Raw genomic sequence first — 14402 nt, forward strand, 5'->3', positions numbered from 1 at the left:
TGTCATGATATAATCCATCTCTTCAAGTTTTATGTATTATAAAGATAGATGTCATGATATAATTTGCCGCTTTAAATTTAATATACTATTTAGATGTTTAGATTCACATGTCTATTCTAAATTTGAAAATATATCAATTCACATGTCTATTTTAGTGTTAGATTATTTATGTTAAAAAATGAGATATTTTCGTGTTTGTCAAGGTTCGAACTCGTGACCTTTAATGGAGAATAATTATTATATTTTTCAATTTGAAAATTGAAAATGAGTTTTAGAGGTGCCACATAGGATTATGGGATGATGTGACACTAATAAAATAGAATTGTTAGCATTTCTCGTGATATAATCCGTTGCTTCAGATTTAATATATTATACAGATGTAACATATAATCTGTCGCTTCAGATTTAATATATTATTTAGATGTTTAGATTCACATGTCTATTCTAAATTTTAAAATATATCAATTCACATGTCTATTTTAGTGTTAAACTGTTTATGCTAAAAATAAGTTTCTTTTTTATCTTTCTCAAGGTTCGAACTCGTGGTCTTCAATAGAGAATAAATATTTTATTTTTCTATTTGAAAATTGAAAATGAGTTTTAGAGGTGCCATATAGGATTATGGGATGATGTGGCACTAATAAAATAGAATTATCAGCATTTGTCGTGATATAATCTGTCTATTTAGATTTAATATATTATATAGATGCTTAGATTCACAAGTCTATTCTAAATTTGAAAATATATCAATTCACATGTTTATTTTAGTGTTAGATCATTTATGTTAAAAAATTAGTTTTTTTTAATCTTTGGCAAAGTTCAAACTCGTGAACTTCAATAGAGAATAAATTATATATTTTAATATTTGAAAATTGAAAATGAGTTTTAGAGGTGCACAATAGGATTATTGGATGATTTCGCACTAATAAAATAGAATTGTTAGCATGTGTCATGATATAATCCGTTGCTTCAGATTTAATATATTATATAGATGTTTAGCTTCACATGTCTATTCTAAATTTTAAAAAAGATCAATTCACAAGTCTATTTTAGTGTTAGATCATTTATGCTAAAAAATGAGATTTTTTTTGTCTTTGTCAAGGTTCGAACTCGTGACCTTCAATAAAGATTAAATATTTTATTTTTCTATTTAAAATTTGAAATGAGTTTTAGAGGTGCCACAGAGGATTATGGGATGATGTGGCACTAATAAAATTGAATTGTTTGCATGTGTTGGGATATAATTTGTCGCTTCAGATTTAAAATATTATATAGATAGATGTCATGATATAATTCGTGTCTTTAGATTTAATATATTATATAGATATTTAGTTTCACATGTCTATTCTAAATTTGATAATATATCAATTCACATGTCTATTTTAGTGTTAGATCATTTATGTTAAAAAATGAGATTTTTTTTGTCTTTGGCAAGGTTCAAACTCGTAACCTTCAATAGAGAATAAGTTATATATTTTAATATTTGAAAATTGAAAATGATTTTTAGAGGTGCCACATAGGGTTATGGGATGATGTCGCACTAATAAAATAGAATTGTTAGCAAGTGTCGTGATATAATCCGTCGCTTCAGATTTATTAGTGCCACAACATAAATGATCTAACACTAAAATAGACATGTGAATTGATATTTTCAAATTTAGAATAGACATGTGAATATAAACATCTATATAATATATTAAATCTGAAGCGACGGATTATATCATGACATCTATAATATATATTAAATCTGAAGCAACGAACTATATAAATGTCATGATATAATTCGTCGCTTCATATTTAATATATTATATAGATGTTTAGATTCACATGTCTACTCCTAAATTTGAAAATATATCAATTCACATGTTTATTTTAGTGTTTGATCATTTATACTAAAAAATGATATTATTTTCGTCTTTCTCAAGGTTCGAACTCGTGACCTTCAATAGAGAATAAATATTATATTTTTCTATTTGAAAGTTGAAAAAGAGTTCTAGAGGTGCCACAAAGGATTATGGGATGATGTGACACTAATAAAAAGAATTATTAGCATTTGTCATGATATAATCCATCTCTTCAAGTTTTATGTATTATAAAGATAGATGTCATGATATAATCTGTCGCTTTAAATTAAATATACTATTTAGATGTTTAGATTCACATGTCTATTCTAAATTTGAAAATATATCAATTCACATGTCTACTTTAGTGTTAGATTATTTATGTTAAAAAATGAGATATTTTCGTGTTTGTTAAGGTTCGAACTCGTGACCTTTAATAGAAAATAAATATTATATTTTTCAATTTGAAAATTGAAAATGAGTTTTAGAGGTGCCACATAGGATTATGGGATGATGTGACACTAATAAAATAGAATTGTTAGCATTTCTCGTGATATAATCCGTTGCTTCAGATTTAATATATTATACAGATGTAACATATAATCTGTCGCTTCAGATTTAATATATTATTTAGATGTTTAGATTCACATGTCTATTCTAAATTTTAAAATATATCAATTCACATGTCTATTTTAGTGTTAAACTGTTTATGCTAAAAATAAGTTTCTTTTTTATCTTTCTCAAGGTTCGAACTCGTGGTCTTCAATAGAGAATAAATATTTTATTTTTCTATTTGAAAATTGAAAATGAGTTTTAGAGGTGCCATATAGGATTATGGGATGATGTGGCACTAATAAAATAGAATTATCAGCATTTGTCGTGATATAATCTGTCTATTTAGATTTAATATATTATATAGATGCTTAGATTCACAAGTCTATTCTAAATTTGAAAATATATCAATTCACATGTTTATTTTAGTGTTAGATCATTTATGTTAAAAAATTAGTTTTTTTTAATCTTTGGCAAAGTTCAAACTCGTGAACTTCAATAGAGAATAAATTATATATTTTAATATTTGAAAATTGAAAATGAGTTTTAGAGGTGCACAATAGGATTATTGGATGATTTCGCACTAATAAAATAGAATTGTTAGCATGTGTCATGATATAATCCGTTGCTTCAGATTTAATATATTATATAGATGTTTAGCTTCACATGTCTATTCTAAATTTAAAAAAGATCAATTCACAAGTCTATTTTAGTGTTAGATCATTTATGCTAAAAAATGAGATTTTTTTTGTCTTTGTCAAGGTTCGAACTCGTGACCTTCAATAAAGATTAAATATTTTATTTTTCTATTTAAAATTTGAAATGAGTTTTAGAGGTGCCACAGAGGATTATGGGATGATGTGGCACTAATAAAATTGAATTGTTTGCATGTGTTGGGATATAATTTGTCGCTTCAGATTTAAAATATTATATAGATAGATGTCATGATATAATTCGTGTCTTTAGATTTAATATATTATATAGATATTTAGTTTCACATGTCTATTCTAAATTTGATAATATATCAATTCACATGTCTATTTTAGTGTTAGATCATTTATGTTAAAAAATGAGATTTTTTTTGTCTTTGGCAAGGTTCAAACTCGTAACCTTCAATAGAGAATAAGTTATATATTTTAATATTTGAAAATTGAAAATGATTTTTAGAGGTGCCACATAGGGTTATGGGATGATGTCGCACTAATAAAATAGAATTGTTAGCAAGTGTCGTGATATAATCCGTCGCTTCAGATTTATTAGTGCCACAACATAAATGATCTAACACTAAAATAGACATGTGAATTGATATTTTCAAATTTAGAATAGACATGTGAATATAAACATCTATATAATATATTAAATCTGAAGCGACGGATTATATCATGACATCTATAATATATATTAAATCTGAAGCAACGAACTATATAAATGTCATGATATAATTCGTCGCTTCATATTTAATATATTATATAGATGTTTAGATTCACATGTCTACTCTAAATTTGAAAATATATCAATTCACATGTTTATTTTAGTGTTTGATCATTTATACTAAAAAATGATATTATTTTCGTCTTTCTCAAGGTTCGAACTCGTGACCTTCAATAGAGAATAAATATTATATTTTTCTATTTGAAAGTTGAAAAAGAGTTCTAGAGGTGCCACAAAGGATTATGGGATGATGTGACACTAATAAAAAGAATTATTAGCATTTGTCATGATATAATCCATCTCTTCAAGTTTTATGTATTATAAAGATAGATGTCATGATATAATCTGTCGCTTTAAATTAAATATACTATTTAGATGTTTAGATTCACATGTCTATTCTAAATTTGAAAATATATCAATTCACATGTCTACTTTAGTGTTAGATTATTTATGTTAAAAAATGAGATATTTTCGTGTTTGTTAAGGTTCGAACTCGTGACCTTTAATAGAAAATAAATATAATATTTTTCAATTTGAAAATTGAAAATGAGTTTTAGAGGTGCCACATAGGATTATGGGATGATGTGACACTAATAAAATAGAATTGTTAGCATTTCTCGTGATATAATCCGTTGCTTCAGATTTAATATATTATACAGATGTAACATATAATCTGTCGCTTCAGATTTAATATATTATTTAGATGTTTAGATTCACATGTCTATTCTAAATTTTAAAATATATCAATTCACATGTCTATTTTAGTGTTAAACCGTTTATGCTAAAAAATAAGTTTCTTTTTTATCTTTCTCAAGGTTCGAACTCGTGGTCTTCAATAGAGAATAAATATTTTATTTTTCTATTTGAAAATTGAAAATTAGTTTTAGAGGTGCCATATAGGATTATGGGATGATGTGGCACTAATAAAATAGAATTATCAGCATTTGTCGTGATATAATCTGTCTATTTAGATTTAATATATTATATAGATGCTTAGATTCACAAGTCTATTCTAAATTTGAAAATATATCAATTCACATGTTTATTTTAGTGTTAGATCATTTATGTTAAAAAATTAGTTTTTTTTAATCTTTGGCAAAGTTCAAACTCGTGAACTTCAATAGAGAATAAATTATATATTTTAATATTTGAAAATTGAAAATGAGTTTTAGAGGTGCACAATAGGATTATTGGATGATTTCGCACTAATAAAATAGAATTGTTAGCATGTGTCATAATATATTCCGTTGCTTCAGATTTAATATATTATATAGATGTTTAGCTTCACATGTCTATTCTAAATTTTAAAAAAGATCAATTCACAAGTCTATTTTAGTGTTAGATCATTTATGCTAAAAAATGAGATTTTTTTTGTCTTTTTTCAATGTTCGAACTCGTGACCTTCAATAAAGATTAAATATTTTATTTTTCTATTTAAAAATTGAAAATGAGTTTTAGAGGTGCCACAAAGGATTATGGGATGATGTGGCACTAATAAAATTGAATTGTTTGCATGTGTTGGGATATAATTTGTCGCTTCAGATTTAAAATATTATATAGATAGATGTCATGATATAATTCGTGTCTTCAGATTTAATATATTATATAGATATTTAGTTTCACATGTCTATTCTAAATTTGATAATATATCAATTCACATGTCTATTTTAGTGTTAGATCATTTATGTTAAAAAATGAGATTTTTTTTGTCTTTGGCAAGGTTCAAACTCGTAACCTTCAATAGAGAATAAGTTATATATTTTAATATTTGAAAATTGAAAATGATTTTTAGAGGTGCCACATAGGGTTATGGGATGATGTCGCACTAATAAAATAGAATTGTTAGCAAGTGTCGTGATATAATCCGTCGCTTCAGATTTATTAGTGCCACAACATAAATGATCTAACACTAAAATAGACATGTGAATTGATATTTTCAAATTTAGAATAGACATGTGAATATAAACATCTATATAATATATTAAATCTGAAGCGGCGGATTATATCATGACATCTATAATATATATTAAATCTGAAGCAACGAACTATATAAATGTCATGATATAATTCGTCGCTTCATATTTAATATATTATATAGATGTTTAGATTCACATGTCTACTCTAAATTTGAAAATATATCAATTCACATGTTTATTTTAGTGTTTGATCATTTATACTAAAAAATGATATTATTTTCGTCTTTCTCAAGGTTCGAACTCGTGACCTTCAATAGAGGATAAATATTATATTTTTCTATTTGAAAGTTGAAAAAGAGTTTTAGAGGTGCCACAAAGGATTATGGGATGATGTGACACTAATAAAAAGAATTATTAGCATTTGTCATGATATAATCCATCTCTTCAAGTTTTATGTATTATAAAGATAGATGTCATGATATAATTTGCCGCTTTAAATTTAATATACTATTTAGATGTTTAGATTCACATGTCTATTCTAAATTTGAAAATATATCAATTCACATGTCTATTTTAGTGTTAGATTATTTATGTTAAAAAATGAGATATTTTCGTGTTTGTCAAGGTTCGAACTCGTGACCTTTAATGGAGAATAAATATTATATTTTTCAATTTGAAAATTGAAAATGAGTTTTAGAGGTGCCACATAGGATTATGGGATGATGTGACACTAATAAAATAGAATTGTTAGCATTTCTCGTGATATAATCCGTTGCTTCAGATTTAATATATTATACAGATGTAACATATAATCTGTCGCTTCAGATTTAATATATTATTTAGATGTTTAGATTCACATGTCTATTCTAAATTTTAAAATATATCAATTCACATGTCTATTTTAGTGTTAAACTGTTTATGCTAAAAATAAGTTTCTTTTTTATCTTTCTCAAGGTTCGAACTCGTGGTCTTCAATAGAGAATAAATATTTTATTTTTCTATTTGAAAATTGAAAATGAGTTTTAGAGGTGCCATATAGGATTATGGGATGATGTGGCACTAATAAAATAGAATTATCAGCATTTGTCGTGATATAATCTGTCTATTTAGATTTAATATATTATATAGATGCTTAGATTCACAAGTCTATTCTAAATTTGAAAATATATCAATTCACATGTTTATTTTAGTGTTAGATCATTTATGTTAAAAAATTAGTTTTTTTTAATCTTTGGCAAAGTTCAAACTCGTGAACTTCAATAGAGAATAAATTATATATTTTAATATTTGAAAATTGAAAATGAGTTTTAGAGGTGCACAATAGGATTATTGGATGATTTCGCACTAATAAAATAGAATTGTTAGCATGTGTCATGATATAATCCGTCGCTTCAGATTTAATATATTATATAGATGTTTAGCTTCACATATCTATTGTAAATTTTAAAAAAGATCAATTCACAAGTCTATTTTAGTGTTAGATCATTTATGCTAAAAAATGAGATTTTTTTTGTCTTTGTCAAGGTTCGAACTCGTGACCTTCAATAAAGATTAAATATTTTATTTTTCTATTTAAAATTTGAAATGAGTTTTAGAGGTGCCACAAAGGATTATGGGATGATGTGGCACTAATAAAATTGAATTGTTTGCATGTGTTGGGATATAATTTGTCGCTTCAGATTTAAAATATTATATAGATAGATGTCATGATATAATTCGTGTCTTTAGATTTAATATATTATATAGATATTTAGTTTCACATGTCTATTCTAAATTTGATAATATATCAATTCACATGTCTATTTTAGTGTTAGATCATTTATGTTAAAAAATGAGATTTTTTTTGTCTTTGGCAAGGTTCAAACTCGTAACCTTCAATAGAGAATAAGTTATATATTTTAATATTTGAAAATTGAAAATGATTTTTAGAGGTGCCACATAGGGTTATGGGATGATGTCGCACTAATAAAATAGAATTGTTAGCAAGTGTCGTGATATAATCCGTCGCTTCAGATTTATTAGTGCCACAACATAAATGATCTAACACTAAACACTACGCCAAATAAGGGAAAAGAGGGTGCTTATTTTGGCCTATAACAGCGCTTTTAAGCGCCCTCTAATCTGGCGCTGGCATAGGTAAAGACAGCGCTTTGTTTTCCTGGAGAAAGCGTTGTCTAAAGGCCCACATTATAGTGCGCTTTATGAAAAAAGCGCCCTCTGGAGTGGTCCATAAAGGGACACCTTAGAGGGCGCTTTCTGGAAAAAGCGCCCTCTAAAAGTGTCAATGTAAAGTGTTTAGAGGGCGCTTATTTTTTTAAAATAACTAACACTTTAGAGGGCGCTTTCTGCAGAAAGCGCCCTCTAAAGTTGTCAATGTAAAGTGTTTAGAGGGCGCTTTCTGGACAAAGCGCCCTCTAAAGTTCTCAATGTAAAGTGTTTAGAGGGCGCTTCCTACAGAAAGCGCCCTCTAAAGTGTTAGTTATTTTAAAAAAATTTGTTTGAAAAACAGTGGATATTTAATTGGTAACCTGTTCGCATGCTGCAAAAGTGTAAAATTCATATTGATTTCATCCTTTAATCCAATGTTATACACCATTAATCCATTGATATATACAACATGAATCCATTTATATACAACATTAATCCTCCATATATACAACATTAATATATGATTCTTTGATCAACAATATACAACAACATATTCTTGATTTAGTAAAAGTACAACAACAATATACAACATATATACAACAACAGCATACAACAACAACATTCCATACATATATGTACAACAATATACAACCTAGCTATATGATTCTTTGATCAACAATGAATTGACACAATTCATCCTTCATTTCATCCAAATGAGCTCTTGTGTAAGATTTGTATTCCTCAAAGTACTACAATTAAGAGAATAAAACATATTCATGATTTAGTAACAAATTAGATTAGTTATCCGATAATATTAAAATAAACCCTAAGTTATTATTCCATACCATTTTTGGGATGTCTATACGATTCAATGCAATGATATCTCTCATAAATCTCAATACAAAAAATCCGCAATCGACCGAATTATTTTGCTGAGGACACTACACAGAAAAACAAACAATATATATATAGTTAATTTCTTACAAACACTATTATAAGCAAAAAAACAAACACTATTATAAGCAAAAATAAGATACTTAATATATACCTGAACTCTGACCCAGGTAATGTCCTTCCTAATGCGGTAATTCTTTTTCGATCTAAATTTTAGTATTGCCCTAACAAAATAAAAACGTATATTGAGATCAATCTGACAGACATAATTAAATATAGAAATACACACGAATATTTAGGGGAATTTCACTTACGTGTCAACCGTCTTCTTCAAACCCGGATATTTACTCCAATCACCCGATAACGAATCGAGATAATACACTATTAGTCTCGAAAGATCCATAGCAACCAACACCCAGTGGCCACTGTAAAATAAAACAAAAATTTAGATGAATGAAAATTTTCTACGTAAAAGATATACATAGATTAGAATGAAATTATTAGAAAGAAAATCTAACCCGTTGCCAGAATTAAACGGTAAAAAATACAAACTGCGTGTATCGCCGGCCGCCATGAATCTATCGACTAGATCATTCTTTACGGATGTTGGATTTTTCGATATTAACGTTGCGTTGACACGGGAAGCAGCAATAAAATTGAAACGGTTACACAATTCAGTTCCCCGCATCAATTTGTCATACATATACCTTAAATAGAAACATAATAAATATTAGACTACTCATTGAAATGTGTAAATAAATTGTTCAACTAAGTAAATTATAGATTGATCGGAGTACCATATGTATGTATGAATGATAGCGATGCCCAATTCGTCGTGCTCAAAAAGTTGTTGCATGTCCTGCTTTCCAATTATTTCGAAATGAGCTTTTCCGAAAACACCTTCATCAAAATCTATACTACGAATGGACCCGTCCATAATATCAGACTCTTCCACCATTTTCTCAAGATGCATCATAATTTGAGATTTTGTCCCGGCCGTCGTTGGAATATCCTTCGTTGGAATATCCTTCGTTGGAATATCCTTCGTTGGAATATCCTTCGTTGGAATATCCTTACCATCGCTTTTCAACTTTCGACCGGGAACCTAAAAATTCATATAAAATAAATCATTACTTTTTGTGATGCAAAAGAATCGTTGTGTATATAATTCAATGGGTATATATATTTGTACCTCTTTTTGAGATGCAACCGACTCGATGCGTCTTGAAATCCCTTTACCAGCTTTAGGGGTGGGTCTTGTAGGAGTCTAACATTACCATGTAATAAGGATTGATTAAATATCATAATTGTAGCTGAATTGAAATGTGAATTCTAAATATTCATAATCATTTAGAACATATATACCTCGGCATCAGGGAAAATTAGATCTGACGGCCAACCAACAAAGGATCCGACTGCATCTCGCATCAACGTTGTCTCTGAAACAACGTCGGGTAATGGTAGACGGGCGTCCGTATCTAATACGAGGTCAACCGAAACTTTCATAAATCCCACCGGGAGGGGATTATGGTGAAGTAATTCACCCGAAGTATTGTGCACTTTTCCCTTGCCAACCATGCGATAAGTTGGTGACGATAGATACAGCTGACAAGGTGAAATGCCCTAAACCAATAATAAATGTTATTGTTAACTTGTATATGTGTCAAGTAAAAAAGTGCTATTTTAATTTCATAATAACATATATAATTACCTCGGGAAATTTCGGTTGATGATTGATACTAGCTCGGTCACTAGTATCTTTTGCCTCGGAAGCGCACCTTTCCTCTCTATACCTTGCATTCTCGTTTTGCAGTTGGAGTACTTGTGCCCTTAACTCCGCCAAGGTCTCCATCACCTCTTTGTTGGTAGGATTTTTTGTTTTTGTTTTTTTATAAAATGACGACGGAGTCACACCAAAACCCTTACCCCTCACACGACCGGAATACTCAGGAACATTTAGTACTCGACTAAGTACGCTCCTGCAATCCTGGACCTCGGTTGAAGGGGTTTGGGATAAAGTCTCCTGAAATATTATTAGAGGAGATTAAAAATGAATTATATGTCTAACAAAATTTTCGATATAATTAAAGAAATAATGTTACATATACTTACACATTCGTCATAAACATTTTGGACCGCTTCAACGACAGCCCCATCCTTCCCAACCCGAGCAGCCTTCCATAATACGTGGTCCGGAAGAGATGTTGCGTCACTTTTCTCCTCGGCTAGCTACACATTGAATTAGATTATAAGATCATCAATTATAACATATTGTGACAATGTATAAGCTCATAGCATTTGAATATACTCACAATTCTTTGTTGTAACCGTGCATAACCCGTACGCCCTTTTTTGTACGGATACGCGGGTTTTGATGCCCTTTTCCTATTTATGTCGCTTATTTCCTGGATAAAAAAGTTTAAGGCATATTAGAACCAAGTAACTTAACAATTGTATAATACCATAATTAATAGACATTACATGGAATTTTTCGTTTCTTCGTTTGGCGACAAAGTTATCCCATTCATCGGCTGAAATAATCTCGGCATACTTCATTGGCCGTTCTCCTTCAACAAATTTTCCTTCCTCATCCTTGAGAAATTTGTTGCACAAAAAGGATCGAAATCCTCGGAGTCTTTTTCCGGCCAATTGAATACAATATTTTTGCCGGCTTTCATCGATGTGAAAGGATCTCTAAAAAACATACAAATGGAGTGTGTTATTATAAAGTAATATTATAACAATATATGGTTAACAAATAGTCAACAAAAAAACATATAACAATATATGGTAAGTACCTGTATCTCCGACCATATTTTTTCCTTGCCAACCTTCAAGTCCGGACTTCTCCAATTATCACATGTAATCGGAATATGTTGGCGAACAAGGAAACCAATGTAACTTGCCAACATTGAACCGTTAGGCTCAATTAGTTGGTCTTCAGCACTCCAATGTACTTCAAATTTTACACCCTTGTCTCTTGCACGAATGATTGACTTCATAACAGTCAATCCTCGTTTGATTTCTTTTTCAACATTATTACGTGATTCATTCGCGGCATGGGTATCGTCTTGGTTAGCCATTTTATCTGTAATATAGAAATGATTCAATAAGACCCAAGTAAGACAATGATTCAATACGTGAACACATTTACTGCATGCACAAACTTACTGCATACACATTTACTCACACACACCTATTGCATGCAAAAGACCAATGCAAACTTATGGTGTTTGGAACATGAACAAACTTGCATCCATAATCATCAAACTTCCAAGCACAAGCTCAAACACACTTCAAATATATCAGTTTTCAATCAGAAATAAAAAACTCAGTTTGCCCTAAACAACATTAATCAACATAATGCACAAAATGAAAAACTAAGTTTAGAAAATGCCCTAATCAAAAACATGAAGAAAGTGAACGGTAACGATGGAGAAGAGAAATACCTTAAAGGTGACGGTAACGATGGAGAAGAAAGTGAACAGTGACGGTGGAAGAGGTTAACGCAGTGAACGTGAACGGTGAGGGAGGGAGAACGAACGGCGACGATGACGGTGAGGGAGGGAGAACGAACGGAGGACGAGAGTAATCGCAGTAGAGAGTAATCGCAGTTGAGAGAAAACCCAGTTACGTAAACGAAATAGCTTATAGAGAGGGAAAATAAAGAGACATGCAGTATATGTTATAATTTTAATGTTTACTAAAGGGGACCTTAGAGGGCGCTTTTTTAAAAAAAGCGCCCTCTAAAGGGGGCCTAAGAGGGCGCTTCTGAAAGCGCTCTCTAAGGCTTTCCAAAAGCGCCTTCTAAACTGGAAATGTACATGGACTTAGAGAGCGCTTTTTCAAAAGCGCCCTCTAAGGGTAACCTTAGAGGGCGCTTTCACAAAAGCGCCCTCTATTGTTGTCCCTCCATTTTTTTTTGGCTTCACTTTAGAGGGCGCTTAATTACAAAAGCGCCCTCTAAAGGGGGCCTAAGAGGGCACTTCTAAAAGCGCTCTCTAAGGCTTTCCAAAAAGCGCCTTATAAACTGGAAATGTACATGGACATAGAGAGCGCTTTTTTAGAAGCGCCCTCTAAGGTTACCCTTAGAGGGCGCTTTCAATAAAGCGTCCTCTATTGGTGTCCCTCCATTTCCTCATTATTTTTTCGCTTCACTTTAGAGTGCGCTTTGTTACAAAAGCGCCCTCTAAAGTGCGCTGTCTATTCCAATAGTATGCTCCTTATTTTTTCTCTTTACTTTAGAGTGCGCTTTTGTAATAAAGCGCCCTCTAAGGGGCGCTGTCTATTCCAGTTTTTGGCGTAGTTAAAATAGACATGTGAATTGATATATTTTCAAATTTAGAATAGACATGTGAATATAAACATCTATATAATATATTAAATCTGAAGCGACGGATTATATCATGACATCTATAATATATATTAAATCTGAAGCAACGGACTATATAAATGTCATGATATAATTCGTCGCTTCATATTTAATATATTATATAGATGTTTAGATTCACATGTCTACTCTAAATTTGAAAATATATCAATTCACATGTTTATTTTAGTGTTTGATCATTTATACTAAAAAATGATATTATTTTCGTCTTTCTCAAGGTTCGAACTCGTGACCTTCAATAGAGAATAAATATTATATTTTTCTATTTGAAAGTTGAAAAAGAGTTCTAGAGGTGCCACAAAGGATTATGGGATGATGTGACACTAATAAAAGGAATTATTAGCATTTGTCATGATATAATCCATCTCTTCAAGTTTTATGTATTATAAAGATAGATGTCATGATATAATCTGTCGCTTTAAATTAAATATACTATTTAGATGTTTAGATTCACATGTCTATTCTAAATTTGAAAATATATCAATTCACATGTCTACTTTAGTGTTAGATTATTTATGTTAAAAAATGAGATATTTTCGTGTTTGTCAAGGTTCGAACTCGTGACCTTTAATAGAGAATAAATATTATATTTTTCAATTTGAAAATTGAAAATGAGTTTTAGAGGTGCCACATAGGATTATGGGATGATGTGACACTAATAAAATAGAATTGTTAGCATTTCTCGTGATATAATCCGTTGCTTCAGATTTAATATATTATACAGATGTAACATATAATCTGTCGCTTCAGATTTAATATATTATTTAGATGTTTAGATTCACATGTCTATTCTAAATTTTAAACTATATCAATTCACATGTCTATTTTAGTGTTAAACCGTTTATGCTAAAAAATAAGTTTCTTTTTTATCTTTCTCAAGGTTCGAACTCGTGGTCTTCAATAGAGAATAAATATTTTATTTTTCTATTTGAAAATTAAAAATGAGTTTTAGAGGTGCCATATACGATTATGGGATGATGTGGCACTAATAAAATAGAATTATCAGCATTTGTCGTGATATAATCTGTCTATTTAGATTTAATATATTATATAGATGCTTAGATTCACAAGTCTATTCTAAATTTGAAAATATATCAATTCACATGTTTATTTTAGTGTTAGATCATTTATGTTAAAAAATTAGTTTTTTTTAATCTTTGGCAAAGTTCAAACTCGTGAACTTCAATAGAGAATAAATTATATATTTTAATATTTTAAAATTGAAAATGA

This window comes from Lathyrus oleraceus, chromosome 1 (genome assembly GCF_024323335.1).
Source record: "Lathyrus oleraceus cultivar Zhongwan6 chromosome 1, CAAS_Psat_ZW6_1.0, whole genome shotgun sequence".
Taxonomy (NCBI): Eukaryota; Viridiplantae; Streptophyta; class Magnoliopsida; order Fabales; family Fabaceae; genus Lathyrus; species Lathyrus oleraceus.